General features: G+C 32.2%; 1 protein-coding gene across 3 annotated transcripts in view; it reads left to right on the top strand.

Annotated features, from left to right (window-relative positions):
* The window catches only part of LOC126772990 (adenomatous polyposis coli protein-like), a 61468-nt gene that overhangs the window by 19353 nt on the left and 19587 nt on the right, over positions 1-22528 (top strand). For 2 of the 3 annotated variants that reach the window (XM_050493591.1, XM_050493590.1), the window contains exon 1: positions 4704-4966. The exons of the other annotated variant lie outside the window; for it this stretch is intronic. The gene's annotated coding sequence lies outside the window, so the exon portion shown is untranslated. Of the gene's footprint in view, positions 1-4703; positions 4967-22528 lie in introns of those variants that run through there. 3 annotated transcript variants of the gene reach the window in all.

The raw sequence follows: 22528 nt of genomic DNA, 5'->3' as shown, positions 1-22528 counted from the left end.
AACCCAAATGATTACGAAACTAATAACGAATGTATAACTTGTTATCTAAAGACCAGCTAAGACAGCTCAGCCATAAATAGTTCTTCAACAATGGAACTCAATGTTTTAATTCAGACCGATCATCACTGGCAATATATATGTACTTAAAATATACCGTAAGTGATATATGGATAATAGTACAATCGGTATCTAAGTCTATAACGAAATAATATGAACATATTGCTTGATATGTATTTGATATTATAAATGGAAGCAAATTTAATTTGAATTAAACAATACTCATGCGAAGATTTTTCTGACATTGAATTATAAGAATAGATAATTACGAAGGTGAATAATGTAAACATATGATGTGTAATATTTATTTGTTTGTAAGCATATAATATTTATCCACCGTGTGAAAGAGTTTGTCCGCGCTTGTATGTGTGTGACTGAGAAAATGCTAAAATACTTATAAAAATAAATAAATAAAAACATAATTTATCGCAAAAAATATTTTATGTGTTGCCAAGTTGACACTCACATTTTTCCCTCCGTAGTGCAATAATATTAGGGGAATAAGATTCTGGGCGAGGTGTCAGGTTTGTAATTTGTACATCGATACCAAAGGGGCTTAGACAGGCAATATCTGCATTTAAATTGTGTGTAATATACTTATAAATAATGAATGGAAATGTGCGTGTACTTGAAATTAATTTTTCCTACCCTTTGAAGATTATTGTGAACACTACGTTTTAAGTAACTCGTGCGTGCGTGTTTACGTGTGTGCTTGTTTGCCGGCGTGCGTTCGTATTTGCATGTGTGTGTATTCGTATGTCTTTCTTTTTATCAGCGCGCTTGATAATGCTTAAAAATAACTGATGGTTTTATGCAAATTGTATACGGGTAGAGTTTGTGTATAATATATATAACATCTTAAATTTTATAGGTCGCGCGAGGAGCGCATTTGAGGTAATATTTTGTACTTACAGTGCCAATACAAATGAACAACTTTGAGCTCATCGGCTTGACCATTTGTATTCCTACTTGCTAAGTTCTGTTTTGAATAATACAAGGCATACTAGTGAATTTAGTAGTTATCATTAACTAGGTATATTCTAGTTTCCTATCATGACTGCCTCGTCTGCCGGTCGGTCTAGGTGCTAACGTATAAAGGCCGTGGCTTAAGTCTGTCAGAAATATTTTTACTATTAAATTAAAAAGAATTAAGGTTTCGTTAAAACAAATATAGCGATCGTGTTATAAAAATTAATGTGACTTATTTAATTGCTTACTCAATTTTCATTACATATGTATGTATTAATTTAACAAGTGACTTTATTTTGTAATATAAATGGTGACATAATCTAGTATATTATGTTTCACAACAATATTTTATATATAATTATTTTGTACGTGCGTATTTTACTGAACTTCTTACGGCTGGATCGATTTTGATGAATAAGTTGTTTGCTAGATTGGGTGGATAGGTGGCGCTGCGATTGGGTTTCATGAATTTATTTTAACCAATTATTATTTATACCTATTTTATTCATACGAATTCGGGATGGACAACAAGTACATAAATAAAATATAATATTTTATCAACAAATTTACATTCACGGCCTCACTAAGAATATCTTTAGTAATTTGACATTCGAAAGAAGAAGACAGCATTATGCTACTGTCTCCACTAATATTATAATTGCGAAAGTAACTCTGTCTATCTGTTACGCTATCATGGCTAAACCACTGAGCCTATTTTAACGAAATAGTATTTTTATTAAGGATGATTATTATAAATGTGTGATGCGAGTGTGAGTGTAGCCTAGAAAATATAGTGAATTTTTATTTTCCAATATATATCTTTACAGACAGGCGAAGCCCGGTGGAACTAGTTTTAGAATAAATGTAATTATAGTTATGTAATTTATTTATTGTAACAAAACAAGTTTACAAATGTGATTGTTAACATCTAAGCTAGTCATAGACTGTGTCGCAGTACTGACAAATAATTGGGAGTATAAATAAACAGGACAACACAGGTCTCGTAGAAAGCATATTTACGGTACAGTAGTAAATAAATACGTGGTGGTGATGATAAATAATAATAATATCCTGGGATATTTTTCACACACGGCCATCTGATACCAAATTAAGCTTGAACAAAGCTTGTGCTATGGAAACCAGACAACTGATATACTACATATACTACTTTTCTTTTGTAAATACATACTTATTTATTTATTTATTTATTTATTAGGGAAACATACAGCATATCGTATATTACAACTTAATATAATAATCATATTTTAACACTTATGCCAGTTAAGTTTCCACTACTGTTTTAACAGGGAAGTGGACTAATTTTGATGTTACATAAAATATAACTATTTATGACAAAGTAAAATTTTAACGTAAATATGGTTATGGTTAATTACTAATAAGTATTTTTCACAAGATTATAAAATTTACTTAAACTATTTTTAAACAGATCAATGTGGTTGTATTTTCTATTATGACTATTACAAGATCTTAGAATAAAAGAATTTTTGAAATAATTAGTTTTATAAATGGGTATTGAAAAAGTATCCTGAGAGCGAGCGTTAAAACGAGGACACTTAAATAAAATCTCACTGAGCAGATATGGAGAATCAATTAAATTATTTAATATTTTGTAAAGAAACATTTGGTCTCTTTGTTCTCTACGTTCTTCAAGTGGCATAAAAACAGAGTCAGGAAAAGTAAATTTGTATCGCAACCTCCTGATAAATTTGTTTTGTATATTTTCAATTAAGTTGACATATTTTGCATATTGTGGATTCCAAACAGTTGACGCATACTCTAAATGTGATCTAACGAAAGCATTGTACAAAATTACAAAGGTATGAATATTTTTAAAGTCTGCCCCTTGCCGAAAGATAAATCCAAGCATTTTATACGACTTCATCACTATTTCCTCAATATGCTTATCGAATATAAGTTTGTTGTCTAGTTGTACCCCAAGGTCTCTCACCTCGGTTACCCTTTTTAATTTAGTATTAAATATGGAATAGTCAAAAATTATTTGTTCTTTTTTTCTCGAAAATGTAATTACACAGCACTTGTCAACATTAAGCTGCAAATTATTAGCAATGCAATATCGTCCTAATTTATTTAAATCCTCTTGTAAATGAAAACAGTCTTGATTATTTTTTATTATCTTAAAAATTTTAGTGTCATCAGCGTATAATAAAACTTGAGAATTTTTGAAACAATTAGTTACGTCATTAATAAAAATGTTAAAAAGTAAAGGGCATATATAGATAATTCGCCCAGACTCAGGACTAACAGACATGTTCATGCACTTAAATGTCTGTCCTGGGTGGGAATCGAACCCACAACCTTCGAAAGGCAAGTATCTACCAACCACGCTAACCGGCTCGTCAAATGATGATAAATAATCTAAATACCACAGTCGATGCCGCAAGATATAACTAGTTAATTTTACGATGGTTAATAATTGAATACACAAGTAACAAATGATCGCCCATCGATGCATAATGTATGTAAATAATAATTCCAACGAACTGACGTCGTATGCGCTTTCTTACGTGATTCCAGATTAAATGCTCTGTTAATGATAGACTATTGGCCTTTTGCTAATTGATGTATGAACGTTATACATGGTGGTCACATAGCATCGTTTAATTTTTTTATATCGCGAATAACTGGACCTTAGTTTCGTGATAAGTTTGAAAAAAAAAATTTAAAGAAATTTATTCTCAATCATATAATATAATGTTGAGGATTTGTATTGAGCCTGACACATCAGAGATTTTTTAATATACATTATATATAATAATACATAGTTCATGCCATTAGTTTATTTACTTACGAAGAAGAACTCACACCCACCCAACACTGGCTTATTTAGTTCGTTAAGGTCAGATATTGCGTTAGATGTATTTTGAATGTCTTATCTATGTTAATTATGTTTATAGTTTGACTAGCTTCACCGCGCGGTATCATTCGCTTTAAACGTTGCCGCTTCGCCCCCGTAAGACGTATAAGTAACGTTAAGCGGCAAAATATAGGACTGATGTTTATAAAATTATCAATTAACCGTTTCGCATTATCATGCGAATATTTAAAAAGTGGTATTATTTGTTTTATTTTGAAACGAGTAACTTTCGGCTCTTATTAAAATCCACTTAGATGCTACTTTCTATTTTTAATTCTTGACACACGAATCAACTATACAGAAACTTTGTCGTAGTGCTCTGTATTGATAATAATGAGCCTCACAGCAATATTTCTTTCAGCCCACGACACTTTGTGAGAGACAGCACGTAGCGCCGCTCGCGTGTACGATGTAACTGATAAAACGTTCAATTTAACTGGTTTACTTAAGATAATACGTTTAGTAAATCATAATTTATCGAATAGTTCGTAGTGTTGTTCTTTCCTCAACAAACAACAAGTTTTTAATTTAAATTAATAACATATGATAAATATATAACTATATAGATACACTAATGCAGTACTGTGTATTAACTGATTGTACTAAAACATATTGTTTATATACGCGGCGACGTACTCATTTACTCGAACATAGTACGTGAAACTACATCCCCCTGTTCGCGGTGCACGCACATCGCCGACCCAGTCAGTCGGTCTCGCGGCACGCGGCCACTGCGCGCGCATCGACCGCCTTCTCCGATACATTTTAATTTTACGAATGCGTTCCGTGTCTAATTGATTTTTTATTGTGAATTTGAAATTTCACTTTTTTTTTTTTTCTTTAATTTGAAGTGAATATCGCTCAGTGATAAAGTGTTGTGTGTTCGGGTCAATCGATGTGCGTTATCGGAATGCGTAGAAATCGTCACGCACGAACAGTTCCGAACAGCATGGAGAAGTAACCACCGGGTTGATAGTACTTGGACAATTTCAGGCACCGCTGCCTCCCGTAGCAGTTGCGTTGATTGCCGTACCGTTATGGCTGGTATTATTATTACACTTACATTAAATTGCACTAAAAGAAAGTGTTCTCGTCTCGAAATTTAAATAACGCTTCCCCAACAAGGTATTCTTTCCAACAAGAAAAGGCACTCTGTGAAATTAATACCACATAAGTTTAACTACCGGATGTTTTCATAGGAATGTGTTTAACGAATTTTCATACTTATTTCAACTAAATAGACTCCTCATTTCTTTGTTTAGAGGATTGTTCCATAGTTCTAAATTCGTAGTTTCGGGGTAGTCTCCGACCAGATTGTCGGTTCCTCGACTTAATCTTTATAGTTTGTTTAGGGCTAATGATCTTTGATGCGTGTGGTATGCTGAAGACAGATTAGGCGATGACATTTATACTATTCTTAATTATCGATCGCGGAGATACCCTCGATCACAGTCCATATCCTTCTTTATCTTTCAAGTCTAAGTTCAAACGAATAATATCTTCAGCGATTCACGAATATTTTTTTTTTTATACGTAAAAGTAATTGACTAGAACCATTGAATTATCGTTATAATCTTAACTATACATTTTATCATATGTTTCAAAGACATGTACAAATATAGTTATTTGAGTAATTTACAATACATGATACGCGATTGACATTTGATATTGTTTTCTGTGCTATGCAATACGAGTGACGAGTTAAAACCAGTTCTCAAAATATATTTACTAAATATTATACAATAAGTTAAAAAAATTTGTAAAAAGTGTAAAATAAATATATATAAAAATTACTTAATATTACTTAGTTAAGTTTCAACCAAAAGAGAAGCAAATACAAATAAACAACTGTGATATTCAATTGACGCGTTATAATTGGTCTACATCTTAAAATTATCTATGATATGAAAATATTTTATTACGGATTCGCGAAGACGTCTTGAATGTCTGAAAAACTGTTATAGATATATAAAAGTAGTTCTGTGGAACGGTGTTGTATTATAAATAAATATATATTATTCAAGAACTATTTTTAGTACATAAGATAGCAGAGCTATTAACAAATCGCATAGAATAAGTAAATCTATGGTTTGTTCTTCCTTCTTCGAATGGATTTTCTACATGGCGATAACATGGCGTCAATAAAATTATAGTATTTTTTTAATAATTAAGAATTATATTACATTCTTTTCTTTAACATAATCAACTTCTATAGTTAATTTCATTATAAGTAGAACGAGTGGACGGTTGTTCAAGCGTAATTGAATAAAAAACAAAGTATTGCATTTACGATATTAGTACAAATTGTAATAGTTTTATAGAGTGCAATTCAGAACGTAATTGCAGGAAACGGCGTAATAATTAATATTACGCTTCCGACCCTTTCACTTATGTATGTGTTACATAAATATCCATAAATACTGATCTTGACCTACGCCGACGAAAATACAGTAATTACCTAACATCGTCGGAGTAATGGCCGTGCCAATTTATTTAAATATACATGCTAAACTTGTTTAAAGAAATTTATCCGCAAAATGTAATCTGTTTTTTCGAGTCGAGATAGGCATATGTTTCTAACACATGAATTTTAACCACATATCGGCTGGTTCAAACCCGGAGAAGCTCCATAAAAATTGTTGAATTTATGTTTATAAGTCATTGAGAAAGCCTGCATGTGTTGGATAAAAAACTGCTACATGTGTATCTCTCCACCTGCATGGAGCTTTGTTTGGTTGGTGGTATGCGTTCTCATCATGAGTAGAACGTTTGGAGAGCTCAGCGGTGAGATATTTGTAGGCTTATTTGTGTTGTAGGTATTGAGATTTTTTGCAGACCCGTATAATTAAGGGATCATCCACTCGCCATTTATTCCACCGCCATCGTCAAAACAAAGTAAAGTTGTTGTAGCGTAAGTCAGCGTAATTATAGGCACAAGAGACATAAAATTTATGGTTAGCGGCGCAATGTCGCTGTGTAAATTGGTTTATACTTACAGTCCCAATGTCTATGGAGAAAGGAGAAACACATAAACAAATTTAGTGGTCCTGTTGCTCGTCTGTCTCCCTGAAATATATTCTTAAAAATAAATAATTTAAACTTGTTATACAAATAAAGCTTTTCTACGAGAACTTAAAAAACTTAATTATATAACATGCTAAAATCAATACATAAAAAATATCTCGACAATATTAATTTATGATTGTTTAAAAAATGCTTTGTCTTCTTCTTTCGAATGTCAAATCAATAATGACAAAAAGAGAGTAATCAATTTCTAACTTAACAGCTGCTAAGCAAGATTTATTAGCTTGCTAGCTATTTAATATAAAATGAGTTATACGAAAAAAAGAATGTTGAAATAATCTTATTTTTTATTTCTCATTGTATTTATTGATTTAATCGATAGTATTACTTATAAGCCTATATATATATATAACCTACTTTTTAAATAAATATATAATGTGACAGGTGTTTAACAATTGATCCGGTGACAGTACTGGGCGCGAGTGAGTCATACACCAGAATAGCGTGGCGCTTGAAATTAAACAGGTCACAGTTATAAGCAATCATAACTCTTAGCTTGGATGGTGTTGTGAAAAACACACTAACCACTCTAAATATGGAACGTGAATTATTGCTAATTAATCTGACTGTACAATAGGTACAGAATTTCCGAAGGAAATTTGTGGTGCAAGTAAACTTTTCATTTGAAGAAGGAAGTGAACTAAAGCAAAAAGTTTAGTTACTTCTTATTGTATGTACTTTTATGTTGAAATAAAAGGGGCAACAAAGAAGCGGCCGTGTTATGAACTGAGTTTTCTAGCTGCGTTTCAGAAACTAAGAATCGTACACTGAAAATGTTTTATTTTTTTATTTTATAAATAGTATAGGAAGGCGGACGAGCATATGGGCCACCTGATGGTAAGTGGTCATCAACGCCCATAGACATAGGCATTGTAAGAAATGTTAGCCCTCGTCCACATAGCCAATGCGCCACCAACCTAATAAGAACTATATTATACCTATACTTTGCTCAATATCGGTAACCTCCTTATAATATGAAGATAGTATACGCAAGTTGCATCTCTTGTATTTCTGCGATTTTTTGTACACAATGAAATATTGAAACATACTTATTCGAACTTTTCCTCTTAAATTGTTCCTATAATAATAGACGAAAGATAGTTTTTTAATAAAATTGTAAAGAATAATAGGTTGTGTAAGTTCGTAACATATCGTTGTAACGGACAGCATTATATTGCATGTCCTACGTGAATTTATAACGTATAAAATTCATCTGGAGAATGTTCTGGAAGAATCTAGGGCAAGTATGTCTTGGTTTATGTTTGTTTGCTCAAAAGTATTTCAACACTCGATATTATAACAGATGTTTAAGCGCTGTTCTATGATTTTATAGTCAACGTATCGTGGCCTCGTAGATTTTAGTGTTACGGAGTCCTCTATTCGTATCCATCTGGTACTATTGATAAGTGATTTTATTGTTATGTCATCGACTCCCGTTGTAACTCGTATTACTCCCGTCGTGAGATAATATACATTGTTTCAATTTATTGGTAAGCTTATAAAAAATTTCGACAAAGTCGGTCACATAATTTTTATTTCTATAACAATTGCTCTTTGCCCGCAGCTTTGCACGCGTCAAAATTCGGAATTGCGAAATACCAATTCTCATAGCTATTTCATCAAAACTGAAGGATTTTCATACAAAATTTCAAATATCATCACTATGTTAAGGTTTTTTATTTAAATCCTTTCTTATTGCTAACTTCTGTGTAAAAGGAAACCGTATGCAAATTTTTATGGTGCTCGTCCGAGTAGTATGGGCTGTGCGTTAATATGTCAGTCGGTCATTTATTCTTTTTTGTTAATCATAATACAATATAATGTGTATATAGCTTAGATATTCGCATATTTATAACATTATTATGTATTTGAAATTAGAATTGTATAAAAATTTCATGCTCAGTTCGAAAGTTTAAACTACATAGTAACGAACTGGTTTGAAATTATTCATACAATAATGATAAGGCTATAAGTGTACAGTTAAAATATTTAACATTCTTTACATTACCGACAGTTACTAGTCACCGGATATAAGTTATTTTCTTTTTTTTTTTTTGTAATTACAAAAGTGTACGCATAATTATTATAGCGTTGATAGCTTTTACAATTACACATATTTAGATACTGTTCTGTTAAATGAATTACAATTACAAACAACGCACACTTGCCTATCATTTTTCCTCATTTCGTGCGTAGTTATTTTGTTATAATATTTAATAAGTTAATAGATTTAATTTATATATAATACACAAGATAATTCTTAGCCGTACATTTTATCCGTAAACTTTATTTTAAATATTATATTGTTAAGTTTAAAAATGAGTAAATACAAAGTTTCTTACCGGTCTAGCTCCTTTACAATCTATTGCTATTAACGCTTGACGTTACAAAAATGGCCGAGATGGCCTAGTGGTTAGAACGCGTGAATCTTAACCGATGATCGTGGGTTCAAACCCGGGCAAGCACCACTGAATTTTCATGTGCTTAATTTGTGTTTATAATTCATCTCATGCTTGACGGTGAAGGAAAACATCGTGAGGAAACCTGCATGTGTCTAATTTCATTGAAATTATGCCACATGTGTATTCTACCAACCCGCATTGGAGCAGCGTGGTGGAATAAGCTCCAAACCTTCTCCTCAAAAAGGGAGAGGAGGCCTTAGCCCAGCAGTGGAACATTAACAGGCTGTTACTGTTACAAAAATACTCGGTAAATAATATATTAAATGTCTATTTGAATAAAAATATTTTGTCATGGTTTAATTAAATAAATCTATTTACAAATAGTTCGTGTAAAGTTAAGATAATTTCATTTTAAATGTTACCTAGTCTCAGCTCTTCTATAGTAAATTTACTTTTAACAACTTCGCTTCGACACTGTACGGCGAGGACAATTATTGAATATAAACTCGGTATGAAAAGTTATGCAACATATGCCAATGTTATTTCATCCCACAATTGATGAATAACGGCGTCAGTAAGGTTTCTGACAATATTTTATAACAATAACTCACGGGTTCAATGTTTTTGTTTTAGAATAACACAAACTCATGTTTGTATAAAAAAAAGTTTTTATAAAGGTATTAAAGATAAAACCGAAACTGATACTTTACAAAAAAAAAACTGAATGTTCCCATTCGTCGTTTATTCATCAACTAATATCATCATGCGCAGACGCACCGCTCACCTGTGTGACTCATGCGTTAGAGAGCTTAATTTATTTTAGTGTGAAGGTTACCTACCGCACGCAATTAATGACCAGATATATAATCATTAGTAATTCCTATGGGAAAGTATACTCTGCGAGCAAATGTTACGTTGCCTTTTTGGTTTCATATATAACTGAACTTAATTATCGGTCTGAAGTTAGACGCAATGTAATACTGATAATGACTGGTGGTAGAGCTTTGTGGAAGCTCGTCTGGGTAGGTACCACCCACTCATCAGATATTCTACCGCAAAACAGCAGTACTTGGTATTGTTGTGTTCCAGTTTGAAGGGTGAGTGAGGCAGTGTAATTACAGGCACAAAGGACATAACATCTCAGTTCCCAAGGTTGGTGGCGCATCGGTGATGTAAGCGATGCTTAGCATTTCTTACAATGCCCATGTCTATGGGCGTTGGCGACCACTTACCATCAGGTGGCCCATATGCTCGTCCGTCTAAATATTAAAAAAAAACCACATATTTAGCCTAAGTTATTGCCCGCATATCAAACATTTGTCTGTAAAAACTAAATCTGCGCAGCGACGTGAAACTAATTTCTGACCGGCCAACTTAACGTAATTAAAGTTTTATTTCTTACTGTACCTTTTTTATATTAAAGTGAAATTTCTTTGGGCGCTATCCGTGTTGAGAGAATGATTTCAAGGTCGAATTTACGTGTCGAATGGCCGTGTGAGTGATTTTTAAAATCCTAAAGACTCGATAATGTTATTTTTTATTATAGGAGATAATAAATTTTAAGATGTTTTGAATTGACAAAAAAATGTTACATGAAATATGCTTAAAACAAAGTGTACTAGAAATCTACTGCCGCTAAACTAAGCACATGTGATGCCTGTATTTCTGTAAGCTCCTCAGAGCCCTTAAGAAAATACGTTAAAAAATCAAAGCTTTAGTACATATTTCAAAATAAGTTCAATCAAATGCATAATAATGTCTTACATTCTATTATTATATATTTATTTAGAATAACACGATTAAGCTTCCAATCGTAGATAATTTATTGTTATTACCAAACTATAGGAAGCGTTTTACATTATAGTAAAAATTGTATTTGTTATGTCAGTATAAAGCACGGCTTCTTCAAGTAGATATACATGCAACAATGTTATTCTTTCACACAAACTTTTTGTCGCCACATATGTAATGAGTTACAGTTGTGGAAAAAGGTTAATACGGAACCTATTTCTATTAATAATCGCGCAATAACATAACCATAAGAAACAAATAAATTATAATGATTGATTATAAACTAAATGTACATTTTTCGTCTTACTAGCAGATTTAAATCGTCATTACAGCAGTGATATTCTACAAGAACACACTTTCTTACTCAACCGTTAAATGGTGACAACCGACTTATGGTGATATACTATTTTGATGAGTGTTCTTTGAAATGTTATAATTATCATGGTCAATTTCGCATATTACTTACTGACATTTCACGATGTGTATATACTTGTCCTTTTTCGTGTTTAGTAAGTATTAATTCGACTGACTATGAGCTTATACTTTGTACAGATGTTCATCATTCTTTTTTTTAACGCTGGAAAAATTCGTTACGAGTTTCCCCCACGGGAACAGTGTTTATGTGGGGCTCGCCTCTATCCAAGGCGCCGAGTGCGCCCCGAATATCGGAATACCCACTAAAACACCAGCGGTAGCCTTTCCGTCTTAACAAGGCGCACCACGGGATCGCTTTCGCATACTACCGTGACGGGATGTCCATCCATCTCGAGTGATGTATCTTGAATAGTAACGGTTTCTTCTAGACAAGCATGCTATATACTAGACCGTGTCGATGCTTAACATCAGGCAAGTCAACGTTTAAACGCTGGCCTATTAAAGGTAAAAAAAGTAATGCGATTTTACACTTAGTGGTGTGTATCATTTACAAGTTGCTAATATTTAAAAAAAGCAATGCATGTCGATTGTTAGCGATTTATCGGTATAACATACAATGAAGCAAATTGATTTAATTTTATAATTAAAACTTAACGAATTACATATGTATGTAAAGCTTAAATACTTGTCAGTTACATAACAGACGTCAAGTGACTCAGTGGCCGAATCGAACCGGTCGCAACAAAAACACACGAACTGCTCCTTATTTGTAAGTTGCACGTCGATTTGGTTAAATGTATTATTGAATGCGAGAAACGATTTACGAATGCAATCGAAACTTTTTATTGAATTTTATTTTCATTTCGTCTCGTCTATAATGGTACGATTAAATCTTAATTTCATTAGATAATTATGGCTTATCAATTATTTTATATAGCGAATACATTCATTTAAAATAATTTCTTTCCGTATTTAATTAAACTTTTGTATAAAGTTTTATAATTATACAATGTTTTAAGAAAACATAATTATATATAAATATAAAGAACCCTTATAAACATTTTAAGTGGAAATGTGCTTAGAGGTGACCCGATATATATTTACACTCGCCGTTCAAACGGGAACGTTTCAATACTTTTTTTGAAAGAATAGCGTAAAGTACCTACATAAGCTGGCATAGACAATTACCTAACATTCGGAGAAAATATATATATTCTATCTATTATGTTATATTGTGATAATGTTGTGGGATCTTCTGTGTTTATGCTTCTTGAACGTACCAAGGAGGTTACTGGCTTAGAATTTTTTTTTTGTATATTACTCCTTCAATGTAAGTGTTTTATATAAAACGTTATTTTATAGGTATGTTAGTTATTTATAAATCATATTCATGTTAAGAAAACTATTTAAAGATATCAAACATTTGAAATAAAATCGCATTACAGTACGCGTATCGAATCTACGTTTAATTTAAATAAATAAAAAAAATGAACTTTGTACAATTGAATTTAACACAAAAGAAATCAAGCGAAAGTATACCGGCTAAGCAGTACTTCAATTACAAAAGATATTACTCTAGGTAAATTATTTCCAAGGCAATTTTTATTTGCTTAACGAATACTTTATATTTTGTCTGTCCGTCAAAGATTGTATCTGTATCAAGTTCCAATCTTCATTCCTAATATAATACATCTAACTTTCACTCGATTTAACAGAATCGATTATAATTAATCTTGCACTTTTCGTTTAGATGAAAAATTCGTGATCATTATAAACATTAATGATTGTAAAGATAATATCAAATCACTTTCATTTTTTATATGAATTATGTAAATATTAGTTTGAATAATTGAACTATCACGGAATATAAATATCGATTTGTATCTAGATATTGTATAATTAAATAGCAACTGTTGTGAAATATTATTAAATTCCGGTTTGAAGGGTGAGTGAGCCAGTGTAACTACAGGTACAAGGGGCATAATATCTTATATACCAAGGTTGGTGCCGCATTGGCGATGTAAGCGATGGTTAATATTTCTTACAATGCCAATGTCTATGGGCGGCGGTGACCACTTACCACCAGGAGGCCCATTAGCTCGTTCACCTACCTTTTTTTAACGCTGGAAAAACGCATTATGCGTTTTTTCCGCAGAAACAGTGGGGGGTTATGTGGGGCTCGCCGGTGTCCAAGGCCCCGAGTACGCCCCGGACATCGGAATACCCACTGAAAAACCTGCATTACCGTTTCCGTCTTAACGAGGAGCGCCACGGGATCGCTTGTGCATGCCGCCGTGACGAGCTCGTCCGCCTACCTATTCTATATATAAAAAAAGGAAAATTTGTAATTAATAACCTACAAATCCATATTTGTTTATCCTAATCAATCGAACTGATAAAACTACTAAGCAACAAGCATTCGAGCATTCAAAACAATGTGATTCACAAGTGTGATACAAATATTGTGATCGTTATCGTAGCAAATGTTTATTTACCAGGTTATGACCTATTTCGCTTACATTTATCACACACTACAAACAAACTAAAGGTTACCTTCGTATGTCCAACCTGTCGCCTACAACGGCGACGTTGCGACGCTTGTCAGTAAATTATATACGTACAATAACGAACTACGATATCTTTATACGCCTGAAGGTTAAAAAGAAAGCGCTATATTTTTTATATAACCTGCAATATCTGTCCTTTTCTTTTATACGTTTGAAATGAACACATCGTGTGGTTCGTGTATTCTGTTAGCAATATCCTGATCTTCCTACGCTCCTCATTTATATGCACCATTCAAACCGTCAGGTCCGTATTCGGTGACTAAGTAACTATGTGAATTGTTATTTCAATAATAGAAGTCTTTGTATGCCTAATGCCTTCGATTTAATATGAATCTTTTGGACGTCTTTAAATATATATGAACTTGTACAAACGAAAGACACTTACATTACAATGCTCAACTCATAGCAATTCAAAAAGAGACTTACCTTTGATTTTCTATGTACATATTTTTTGCATATTTGCAGACATTTTGCAGACATATTTGTAATAAAACTGTAGTATGAAACGTATTTTCATATATCTTAATATATGTTATAAAATTAATAATAACATAAAATTAAATATAACTGACGCTTAAAATATATGTCAAACTGTACGTCAATACATGTAACAAAATTTACTAGTAAAATGAAATTAATATAACTATAAAATATTTGGCATACCAAATAATGAATGATGAAATATGATAAAATGCCAAAATATAAAAACAAAACGCCTTGTTATAATAATAAAATATTAAAAAACCGAATTACATATAAATTCAGTCTCGTTTATACGAAGAAGCCATCCAACTATGGCGGCAGGGTCGTCGAGTTTTCTTGCGTAACCTCTTTTGTTCTTTCACATCTTTAAATTGAATTTTAAACATGAGTAATCATTAAATTGATTATAAAAAACGCCTTATCTATAATATGTATAAAGCGTTTTTAGTAATTACGTAATTAATAATATAATTAGGATTTCATCAATGTAAATAGAATAAGTTACAACTATAACAAAATTGTAACAGGTGCTTTTTTACATTTGAAATTATTAGAAAATTTGAATCTTAACAGAAAATTGCGGGCTAAAAACATAGGCTGGTACCACTGAATTTTCGTGATTATTATTCGTCTACATATGTAGACGAATAAACCACCGATCAGCATAGGAGCAGTGTAGTGGAATAATCTTCAAAACCCTCATTATCTTTACATACTAATAAAAATTTACTTACGAAATATTAATCTGATAATATATATTTGATACTGAAATACCATAAACTTAATATTCCTTTGAAAAGATCACTCCCGGCGTCTCCATACCAAAAAGGAATCCTTTTAACTATTAAAAAAAAAATTATTCAATTAACGTTATTCCTATTTACAACATAAAATATATCGTTATTTCTTAAACATATTATTAAAAACTATTAAATTAATGTAAAACGTCTATCAATAGGCTGAAATTCAGGCCGTTACTTCCTCGGTACGTTCACGCTTCGTTATTTAAGATGTCGACACCATACTTGACCTCATCCGGTAGGAAATTACGAAGTTGTTCCGTTTTACGGGAACTAACCAACATAAAAACCTTTTAAGGTTGCCTTTGTACTCAATAGGATTATTTTTAGATATTTAGTACGGTTAAATGAGTAATAGTGTTCATTTCAAACAACAGTAACACTCTGTGAATATCCCACTGCTGGGCTAAGGCCGCCTCTCCCTTTTTGAGGAGAAGGTTTTGGAGCTTATTCCACCACGCTGCTCCAATGCGGGTTGGTTAAACACACAATCTATCTTATTTTCATCGTACGCTCTCGAGAGATAGCAGTCGTATATGTTAGCGTGATATACGAATATATACTTACATATGTACAATAGCTTTTCAGTTAATTGCCATCGGTTCTACCGGTTAATTGACATTGTCATTATACAATGAAAATAATTCTTCGTTATTAAAATTGGTTTTCATATTTTAATTATATTAAAACTGTTCATAGATTAATGCTACATATCATAACGCTTTAAAATTGCACTGTTACATTAAAAAAATATATATCTATACAAATATTATAAATGCGAATTTAAGTCTGTCAACCGTTGAATCGAATTTGATGAAATTTGGTATGAAGCAAGCTTGAACCCTAAGAAACGACATAGGTTGCTACTTTTTACAGGTACGGCTTTGTGCAAGTTCCTCTGGGTAGGTACCAGCCACTCATCAAATATTTTACCGCAAAACAGCAGTACTTGTTATTGTTGTGTTCCGGTTTGAAGGGTGAGCCAGTATGATTACAAGCACAAGGGACATAGCATCTTAATTCCCAAAGTTGGTGGCGCATTAGCGATGTAAGCGATGGTTAACATTTCTTACAATGCCAATGTCTATGGGCTTTGGTGATTACTTACCATAACAATAAAAAATAAGAATAAAAGCCTCCCCTCCAAACACGCGATGCCGCGGGCGGCAGCTAGTACTTAAGAAAGTAATACTTCAATACAAGTATTCCAATACAAGCACATTTTAATCATAATTTTACAGGACTCTATTAAATTTAAAACTATCTTTAAAACATAAACAAGAAAGTTTAAATTAAGCACAAAATTCACATGCTTAGATGTAACGTAAATTTTTGCTGTTTCACATTCAAGTGACTATAGAATTTCATTAAAAGTAAAAGTAACGCGTAATGTTGTATGATGGTGAAGAGAAACAGCTAATGTGCTTAGCAAACGCAATGTGAAAATAATTTCATAATGTGAATGAAAATAATACAATGATCGGAATCATTTCATATATCATGAGTGATATTAAATGTTAGCTCTGATAAGAGTAAAATGGCAACGTAACATAAGAAAGCAACGAATATATGTTAAATTTGTCTTATTTTTATCTACTTAGACTTTTTACTGCAGTCGTCCACTGCTGACTATAGACCTGTGCGCCGTAGCAATCCGTATCCAATCGGGTCACGCCACTTTCTTCCGGTCGTATTTATTACATATGTGTATTCTTATAACTCAATTTTTAATTATAATAGAAGATACACCCCGACGAACACAATTTATTAAACAAGCTGCATATTAACCGTGTTATAAGCAATCACTTTCGTTTCGACGCTACCTCGTCTATAATATAATTGATTTAAAGAACTTAATTTATTTCATACGTTTGACTAGAATCTGCATTTTTTTTCCTCATCATGTTTATTTGTATCTTTAATCATTACTCGATCTTATAATTATAATAACGTCGGTACGACGACCTCAATTTGTTTTATCTTTTTAGAGTTCACGCGGTAATTACCATAAGTTTCAGAAACGATGATCGTATTAAAATTAACTAATTTTACTTAAGTCTCATCTGTAACTGGTTGATGGCAAACGATGGCGTAATAGGCGTTCAACACTAATACTATACGGATAACCGAATCATCGTCAATTGTGTTTTTTAATTAATTTGCGTGACTCTGAAGGACGAAATCTAAATTATTGGTGTCAATTCACTTAGAGTTCTAATTTCAATTGCTTACATAACTCACAAAACTAAAACAAAAGATGAAACCGATGAAGGCGAGTTAAAAAAATTTGTTAATCTTTTCAAACGATGTATCATCAAGCACGAAAAGTATTACAAGCACAAATGAAGCATACGAAAGTTGGTGATCGGCCTAGCTCGTCAGCCTTCGATCTACGATTAAGATCCACGAGTTCTTACCACTGAGTCATCAAGAATCAAAAACATTATTTCAAAATATTTTACAATTTAATAACAGTTTATTAAAATTCAACATTGTCCTTCACTTTCTCATTACTTTCCAGAATTTGATCCTTATTAATGAAACTATCGAATATTGTAATAATAGTCTGTGTTTTTTTTTTTCAAAATGAACAGGTTTGATTTTTGGCTAGGAAATATAATTTTCATTAATCAAATTCGGACTCAAGTATCCTGTTTTTTCGCTATTCCTCATAGTTTAGATTTAACAATCCACGGCGCAATTGAAAAATTCATCCTATATACAAATTAACTTTAAGTATATATAGAATTGCTTTATAACGTGCCAGATACATATTTCCTGACCTATGTACATATTTCCTCGGCTTTTGCTTTCCATCCGTGTTACATGAGCTTATTGTTTTAATTATAACTTTTTATCATGTTTATTCTCACATATTATGTCGTAATGTTTATGTGAATTATTTATTACCTTACTTTATATAACTTCGAATTATTGTTTTCTTGGTGATTTTTTTACTTTTGTAGAGCTATTCTGTATGAACAAATTCGAAAGTCGCAGCAGAACACAATCGTGAATTATCAAAATGTGATATGCGACATTGGTTGTAATGATGCTATTAATATTGGCGAATTTTCCTCGATTTCCATGGTATAACCTTATCACATTCTTATCTTACCTTACCGGACTCGGTGAAAACGGGACCATCTTACAAAAATAATTTTGAAAATTGTTTCTATTGGCGGGGAATACAGTGATACATATGTGATAATATATACATAAACAAAATATGTACAAATTCGGACAGTTACAATAATCAGGTCATCTCTATCACGGATCGCCATTTTTAGATTGTAATTTGGAATCTCCTTAGTAGTCGCCATTTGTTCACCAGTGTTACCAACGCGTATTCCCTGTGGTCTTTATAAAAAAAAAAAAAAAACGAAGTTTATCGTCTGACGCGATATTGCAACCACATGGTATACGCTATCGTACAAGTGTCGCATTCTCGTACACTGTCCACGTCCCTGTCTCATGTATTGGCAATGGAGAAGGATCCAATACCCTCATATTGGATCCTTCTAAATTGCCGTACCCTTAGACCTATATGGATTATTTTTGCTAAGATATATTTCAGTTAAAACGTTACGCGTGCCAGTGTAATTACTTTTACCATAAAATAAATCATGTACATAGAATAACAATAATAGAAACGTTGTACTTTATTGCTTCTAATTAACATTTTTTATACGAGTGTTCTCCATCTATTGACACTTCTTACTAATATGTGCGATAATCGTAAATCACTTTCAAAGTTTCTCTTTTATTACCTTCCGATTTCAAAACGACTTAATTTTCTTCAGCACATATTGTGTAACATATATCTGGCTGATTGATTGAATTAACTTCTAAAATGTTACGAGTAAAACTTAAAGTAGTGTTATTGCTACACCACTGAGCTAAGGCCTCCTCTCCTTGTTAGTTGAAGGCGTAGATCTTATTCCACCACGCTGCGTTAGTTTTAAAATACTTGCAGCTGCAGTTAGTATACATAAAAATGCGTTTTATTATAAACTCTTGTTTCTAAAAATGAACCTGCTATACCGTAAGTAGCAGCTATTGTTCTCAGGCTCACAATGTATTCTCAAGATGCTAATCACGTGGTCCTCGCTGTAGTCATTTCGTTTCGTCGGTTAAGAATGTTAGATAATGTTACGTCTGTTAGTAATTAGCTCTAGAATCGATTGAATATATAATAAATAAACAATAATGTAGTTTTCTATCAAATAAAGAAATTAAATGTAGTAATCGTATAAATTTTTTTATTCAAAATATTTAGGCAAATGACTATTAGGTAGAGAAATCAGATTAAATAATAAATAAATATTCTGGGCCATTATTCACACACGGCCATCTGATCCCAAATTAAGCAGAGCTTGTACTATGGAAACCAGACAACTGGTATATAATATACTACTTATCTTTTGTAAATACATACTTATATAGATATATTATATAGGAATAAGCTCCAAACCTTCTCCTCAAAAAGGGAGAGGAGGCCTTAGTCCAGCAGTGGGACATTCACAGGCTGTTACTGTTACTGTACTTATATAGATAAATTAATATTAATTACATATTAATCGTTTTGATTGAAAGTCGAATAAACTATATATTATAAGTAATTATCTCATTAATAATTTAAATAAAAAGTTGTCAAACTACAACTATAAAATACTGATTCGTATATGCTACAATACAATAGTGATTATATTAATATTTATTACTTTACAAATTTTATTGCCACCGCTACAGACAAACACAAGCTGGTTAATTCTATTATGTTACTAATACTACTTTATATTCTTGTGAATTCCGGTTGATTCAGTTAGTTTAATTATGGCTGATATTATATTGAAAACTGTATAAGTAAATAATGTTTCTGAACGTTTCAATGTGCGGTATGTGCGGATGAGAACTTACCATTTGCTCGTTTGCTTTCGAACAATAAATAAAAAAAAAAAACAAATATTTCTTCATACATTTTATATTTTTTTTATTATATTAATAATCATTCATCATATCATAATCATCGTGATATATCTACATTTATTACTAGTTATTAATCTAGATATATCACGTAATACTATATGTTGATGCAATTACTTGTCAAACGTGAAAGAGCGAGATAAGTACAGCGGGTCATTGCATTTAGTGCACTGCAATGCGGCGACGCACTGTTTCCTTATTTCAAAATTATTGACATATGATTAAGAGTGTTATGTCTTGATCTCACCCTACACTTTCAGACTTCGTATAGTGTTTAGTAATTATAATAATAATAATATCCTGGTACATTAATTATTCACGACCATCTGATCTCAAACTAAGCAGAGCTTGTACTATGGAAACCAGACAATTGATATACTATATATACTTTTGTGCTTTTGTAAATACATGCTTATATTTTGCATTTAACTGAAATGATATTGTTCAATTATTAAACACTCATTTTAAATATAATCAGTTTTGATCTAGCCCACTATCCGCGTGTATTCTGCCTGTACTACACACATAAATCTTATCATACATGTACATATCAGTCATTTGCAATTTGAACAATATGAAATTGTAAACGACTTTCCGTACGAAAAAGGAATACAATTATGTATTATGTTAATATATACTATTATACCGTATGTCCATCCTGAGGATATCAATTCCATCGCGCACAAAGAAATTGGGCAACTCCTTTCTTTGTCGCACTTCCAAAAAATGGAATTCCTTACCAGCTCACGTGTTCCCCTCCTCCTTACGTTTCGTTCCCAACCCAACCCGGGTTCCTTCAAACGAAGCGTGAAGAGGCATCTTGCAGGTCGGCGGGGACGGCTAGTACAGAACATTCTTCCCGACTGTATTGGCCGACGTCGCGTTTGGACTCTACTACCACTTACCATACCAGGTGGAGTAGAGTCATTTGCCATCCCGGCGCATATAAAAAAATGCTATTCATAATAATGTAAAAATTCCATATATAGCAGATAAGTTTTTGGGTTACTCCGGACAAGTGAACAATCCGTCAAAACTTCCCTGTATATGATAATATTAGTATGTTTAATATTTTATTAATTAAAACAATTTGAGAACAAAATTTAACTATGTGTTAATAATTATAAAAACCTAAAGCATTTACATCATCTACAAGTTTATTTTAAATACGCAGGTGAAAAGAAATGCATTTCGAATGAATAGAGAATTACATGTGGATTGTGTTTATAGCATTTGTTTTTAAATGAATTAAAACTTAAACAATAAACGAGGTTGAAGGAAACAGAGCAAATAAACAAAGTTAACGTTATTCGTAACGACATGACATGATATATCGTGCGAAATGAACTTTTTCTTCGCCGTTTCGTCACTGTTCCCCAGCCGAGGTAACAGCGTATTGTTCGCGTTTCAATCGATCTTTCGATCGGATCCAATGATTGTCTTAATGTATTTTACTTTCACTTGCAGTCTTTACGTTTTTGTTTAACATTCTATGTGATATACGTAATATTTTTTCGCTATTGTTACTTATTATCAACCAGAGAGCATTATATTTTAAATTTAAACTGAAAATAATTTGAATTCAAATTGGATGAATTTCAAATTTTGATGCGACCAAACTGAAAACACGCTGTATATTTTTATATTGTTAATGTATGTTAAATAATACAACGATTGATACAGTTATATTTGCTTCTCGTAAGTCCCCACTTAACTTTGAAACCTTAGGGTTGAGCATGAACCCATATCACGCTTGCGCCATACCGTAGACGCGTTTCACTCCAATTACCATAATAGTTGGGTGGATCGCAAAATTCCATAACATCACTTTCACCGTTTTCTGTAAGTGGTCGGTTGCTTTCATGTATCTAATGGCTGGCTTTGTGTGATGAATGAATTACTTTTGTTCGCATTATATTCTTACTATCGACGATTTCGTTTTTACATTTATGTATATAAATAGATCGAGCTGAAATATTTCAACTATCAAAGACTGTCAGTCTCGAGCGTGTGACCTTCGTTTTGTATTCGCATGTCCGATACCGAAATCTTTGATTCATTGTTAATTATTTATTCTTGTTAACTTAGTAATACGCATTTACCAGTCCAATTCTTTGC

The sequence above is a fragment of the Nymphalis io genome, chromosome 13 (assembly GCF_905147045.1).
Source record: "Nymphalis io chromosome 13, ilAglIoxx1.1, whole genome shotgun sequence".
Classification (NCBI taxonomy): Eukaryota; Metazoa; Arthropoda; class Insecta; order Lepidoptera; family Nymphalidae; genus Nymphalis; species Nymphalis io.
Note: the sequence above shows the minus strand (reverse complement) of the source record. Positions and strands in the feature narration are given on the sequence as shown.